General features: G+C 36.0%; 1 pseudogene; it reads left to right on the top strand.

Annotated features, from left to right (window-relative positions):
• The first annotated feature begins 327 nt into the window (after positions 1-327).
• Positions 328-907, top strand: LOC137233096 (single-stranded DNA-binding protein, mitochondrial pseudogene; annotated as a pseudogene).
• The last annotated feature ends 4,622 nt before the right edge of the window (positions 908-5,529 follow it).

Here is a 5,529-nt window from a genome sequence, read left to right as displayed (position 1 = left end):
TTGTGGCATGCAAACTCTTAGTTGCAGCATGCATGTGGGATCTAGTTCCCTGATCATGGATGGAAGCCGGGCCTCCTGCACTGGTTGCATGGAGTCTTATCCACTGCACCACCAGGGAAGTCCCTAGAGCCTCATAAGGTTAAAAGTTGATTTCTGAGCAGAAACCTCACAGGTCAGGAGAGAGTGGGATGATATATTCCAATTGCTCAAAAAAAAAAAAACCCCAAAACAAAAAACCTTGCCAACCAATAATATCCTGTTCATCATAATTGTCCTTCTTGAATGAAGAGATTAAAAACTCTTTTCAAAAAACAAAAGCTGGCCAGAATGTCAGGAAAAGACTAAAGATTAGATTGTAAGAAAAGAAAATAGAAGCCATGTTTCGAAGACCTGTAGTACAGGTATTTCATCAGCTTGTAAGACATGAGTCTGAAATAGCTAGCAGTTTGGTTCTCAACAGATCTCTGAATCATGTGCAGCTACTTGGTTGAGTAGGTTAGGACCCTATCATGAGACAGGTAGAAGGAAAAAACCCAGTCACAATATTTTCTGTAGCAGCAAATGAGATGTGGCGATCAGGGGAAAATGAAGCATTACCAAATGGGTGATGTCAGTCAAAAGACAACGTAGCACAGAATTTCAGTATTCTGACCAGGCCTCGGAGATGTGGCATATCAGTATGCGAAAAAGGCGTCTTGAATTTACCTGGAAGGGAAAATAGACTATGGTGAATATATGGATAAAAATAATGTGAGACAACAAGCAACAACAATTATAGCTGATAACATTATATTTCTGAGTGAACAAAGGAAAGAGAAGGCATAGAATGTACGATTCTTCTTTGGCCATTGTTTGGTACAGTCTCATTTCCAAATCATGATAGTCTTTATAGTTTTTAAGGACAAGAATTAAAATACTCTTATGTAAAAAAACAAAACAAAAAACACAAAAGCTGAGGGAGTTCATTCATCATCACTAGATCTGTCTTAGAACAAATTCTAAAAGAGTTCCTCAAGCTAAAATAAAAGGACGCTAAATAGTACCATGAAAACATATGAGACTACACAATAGACTTGTAAATGTTAGTATATAGTTAAGGTAAGAATACCTTAATAGTGTGATATGGTGGTGTGTTAACCAGTTAACTTTACTATAGAAAAGTTAAAGGATGAGATTATTAAAATAACTGCAGCTATAATAATTTTAATGTATAAACAATATACAAAGAGGTAAATTGTAACACCATATACAAAAATTCATGGAGGGGAGTAAAAGAGTAGATTTTTTTTTGTATGTGATGGAAGTTAAATTGTTATCAACATAAAATAGAGTGTTATATCTATAAGATGTTTTTTGTGAGCCTCATGGAACCACAAAGCAAAAACCTGTACTAGATTCAGAAAATACAAAGGGAAGGGAATACCACTACAGGATATCAGTAATTCACAAAGAAAGGCAGCAGAAGAGGAAAAAAGGAACAAGAAACAAAAAAAATCCAGGAAACAATAAGATGGCATTGATAAGTCTTTACCTATCAATAATTACTGTAAACATAGATATATTAAATTCTCTAGTCAAAAGTCATAGAGTGGCTAGATAAAAATACAAGATCAAACTATATGCTGCCTATCAGAGGCTCACTTCAGTGTCAAAAACACAAACAGGCTCCAAGTGAAGCTTTAGAACAAGATATTCCATACATGTGGAAACCAAAAGAAAGCAGTGGTAGCTAGAGTTACACCAGACAAAACAGACTTTAAGCCAAAAGCTGCAACAAGAAAAAAAATAAGGTCATTACATAATGATGTTTTCAATTCATCAAGAAGACAACAATCATAAATAAATATGCACTCAACAGTGGAGGACCTTAATGTGTTAAGCAAATACTAACAGATTTGAAGAGAGAAATAGATAATAGAAAAAAAGTGTCCAGATTTTTTTTTTTTGCTGTATAAGGGCCTCTCACTGTTGTGGCCTCTCCCGTCGTGGAGCACAGGGTCCGGACGCACAGGCCCAGCGGCCATGGCTAACAGGCCCAGCTGCTCCGCAGCATGTGGGATCCTCCCGGACCGTGGCATGAACCCGTGTCCCCTGAATCAGCAGGCGGACTCCCAACCACTGTGCCACCAGGGAAGCCCCTGTCCAGATCTTTAATACCCAACGTTCAACACTGAATAGATCATCCAGAAAGAAAAACAATAAGGGAGTACTGAACTTGAATTATACATTAGACCAAATGGACTTAGACAAAAAGAGAACAGCCCATCCACCAGCAGCAGAATACAGAATACAGAATTCTTCTCAACGGCACATTGAACATTCTCCAGGACAGATCATGCAATGGATCACTGAACAAGTCTTAGTAAATTTAAGAAGACTGATATTATACTAAGTAAATTTTTAGTGATTCAGTTATACACATATATACATTCTTTTTAAAATATTCTTTTCCATTATGGTTTGTTATAGGATACTGAATATAGTTCTCTGTGCATAGAACCTTGTTGTTTATCCATTCTATATACAAAATCTTATATCTGCTCACCCCAACCTCCCACTCCATCCCTTCCCCTAACCCCTCCCCGTTGGCAACCACCAGTCAGTTCTCTATGTCTGTGATTCTGTTTCTGTTTCATAGATAGGTTCATTTTTGTCATATTGATATTTTAGATTCCACATATAAGTGATAACATATGGTATTTGTCTTTCTGATTTACTTCACGTACATACTAAATATTGGGTTGGTCAAAAAGTGCCTTTGGTTTTTAAGTAAAAATAAAAGACACACTTTTCATTTTCACCAAGAACTTTATTGAACAACGTATTCACCCTTTTGTTCCACTACCTTCTGACATTTTTCAGGCAACTTCATAATTCCATCTTCCCAAAACGTTTTACTGTTTTGAGCAAAGAACTGTTCCAGGTGCCTTTTATAGTCTTCCAGGGAATTGAAATTTTTTCCATCAAGAGAATTTTGTAAAGACCAAAATAAATGGAAATCAAAAGGTACAATGTCTGGTGAATATGGTGGATGAATCAGAATACGGTGGATGAATCCCAGCCTAGCTGTAACAGTTTTTGCCTGGTCATCAAAGAAACATGTGGTCTTGCATTATCCTGATGGAAGATTACGCATTTTCTATTGACTAATTCTGAACGCTTTTCATTGAGTGCTGCTTTCAGTTGGTCTAACTGGGAGCAGTACTTGTTGGAATTAATTGTTTGGTTTTCTGGAAGAAGCTCATAATAGAGGACTCCTTTCCAATCCCACCATACACACAACATCACCTTCTTTGGATGAAAACCAGCCTTTGATGTGGTTGGCGGTGGTTCATATCACTTGCCCCAAGATCTCTTCCATTCCACATTGTACAGCATCCACTTTTCGTTGCCCATCACAATTTGTTTTAAAAACGGAAAGTTTGCATTACGTTTAGAGAATCACATGCAGAAATATGGTCAGGAAGGTTTATTTTGCTTAACTTATGTGGAACCCAAACATCAAGGCAATTAACATAACCAAGCTGGTGCAAATGATTTTCAGCGCTTGATTTGGGTATTTTAAGTATGTCAGCTATCTCCTGTGTGGTATAATGTTGATTGTCCTCAATGAATGTCTCGATTTGATCGTTATCAACTTCAACTGGTCTACACGACTGTGGAGCATCATCCAGTGAGAAATCTCCAGCATGATTTCGCCAACCACTTTTGACGTGTTCGATCAGTCACAGCACCTTCTCCATACACTGCACAAATCTTTTTTTGCGTTTCAGGTGCGTTTTTGCCTTTCTTGAAATAATAAAGCATTATATTCTGAAAATGTTGCTTTTTTCTTCCATCTTCAATATTAAAATGGCTACACAAAAATTCACCAATTTTTATAAGTCTTTTTTTAAATGCACACTGATATGACAGCTGTCACATACAATCTAACAAAATTGTTTCGAATGAAGTTAAAGACACCTAAGTGCTACTAAAGCCATCTTACGGAAAAAATGGAATGAACCTTTTGTCCAACCCAGTATTTTTTTCAATCACAATGGTAAGAAACCAGAAATGAACAATAGGACAGAGTCTGGAAAATTTACAAATGTATAGAAATTAAACAACACAATCCTAAGGAATCAATGGGCCAAAGAAAAAATTAAAAAATTAAAAATAAAAAGACTGAATCATGAAGAAATAAAACAATCTGAACAGACCAAATTACTATTGAGATTAAATCGGTTCTCAAAAAACTCTCAACAAAAAACTACCAGAACTACAAGGCTTCACTGGTGAATTCTACAAAACTTTTAAAGAAGAATTAATACTAATTATTTTTAACTGGATAAATCTTATGAATCTATTTGTGGATGATACACTTTGCATTTTATAAATACACTTGGGGAGATATACACACAAAGATATAAAACCAGTTAGAGCTATTGTTTCTGAATCTTTGATGTCTTTGAAAATACTTATCACCTCAGTTGAGCTATATTTCTGAAATTTAACATAATTGAGCATACATTAATAATATTATTCTTGTAAACTTTTGAAAATACAAAGAAGTGATAAAGAAGAGTATGTCTGTTACATGAGCATAGAGTATAATGGAAACTTACAAGAACAAGCCTTGACTGACTACAACCTCCACTTGAAAAGCCAGTATCTTTAATAAACAAAGGTGACAACATTCATTTTCCAAAGCAAACTACAAGTAAAGGAAAACTAAGAAGAAATTGGAGTTTCCAGATACACCATGATGGTTTATGCACATTTCTCAGTGAATCACACCAAACCCTTACTAAAGATAAAAGAAGTATATGAACTTCAAAGCACAGAAATCTTGCAGAGAACACCTGAACCAGGGAACATCAGGTGTAATGGGACAAACAATTATCAGGTCACTGAAGCACACATGACACATTATCCCTGCCATGGTATTCTGGGTGAAAATACTAAGAAAATCATAATCTGAGACTATCATGAAAAAATGTCAGTTTTATGCAAATTTCAGTCCACATATACCTCCCATGTTCTCTGACTCTAATACTGTATTTAAATAGTCTTTCTTATCAATATACAGAGCAAATCTCTCCTAGTTACTTTTTTTCCCCAGAACTTTGAGTTATCTGGACCACTAACGCCATCCCACTTAAAAGAGTGTTACTCCTGTTGTGCTAAGTTGATGTTGCATTCAGATGTACATTAATCATTCCACTTTCCCCTTCTTCACTAATATCTCGACATCTGAAATTATTCCGTAGGGAATTTTGGATATTAATGCCTTCCCATGTTGATCTTTCACAAAAGGAACAATTTCAATAGTTGAAGGTCGTTAATTCATGGTGAGAATTCTCCATGCTCTGTAAGAAGCCTGGATGCAGACAATGGGGAAAAGGCTCTGGAACACAGAGAAGTATTGTAAAGAGCTGACCGACTATCATAAGAAGGAAAAACACAAGTAGTTGAAAACAACGTTGCTAGGCAGGAACATCAGAAGTAGAAAATGAAACGTTTGCAGGTTCTCAATCCATGACATTT

Source organism: Pseudorca crassidens, chromosome 10 (assembly GCF_039906515.1).
Source record: "Pseudorca crassidens isolate mPseCra1 chromosome 10, mPseCra1.hap1, whole genome shotgun sequence".
Classification (NCBI taxonomy): domain Eukaryota; kingdom Metazoa; phylum Chordata; class Mammalia; order Artiodactyla; family Delphinidae; genus Pseudorca; species Pseudorca crassidens.
This window is presented reverse-complemented; position numbering and strand designations above follow the sequence as displayed.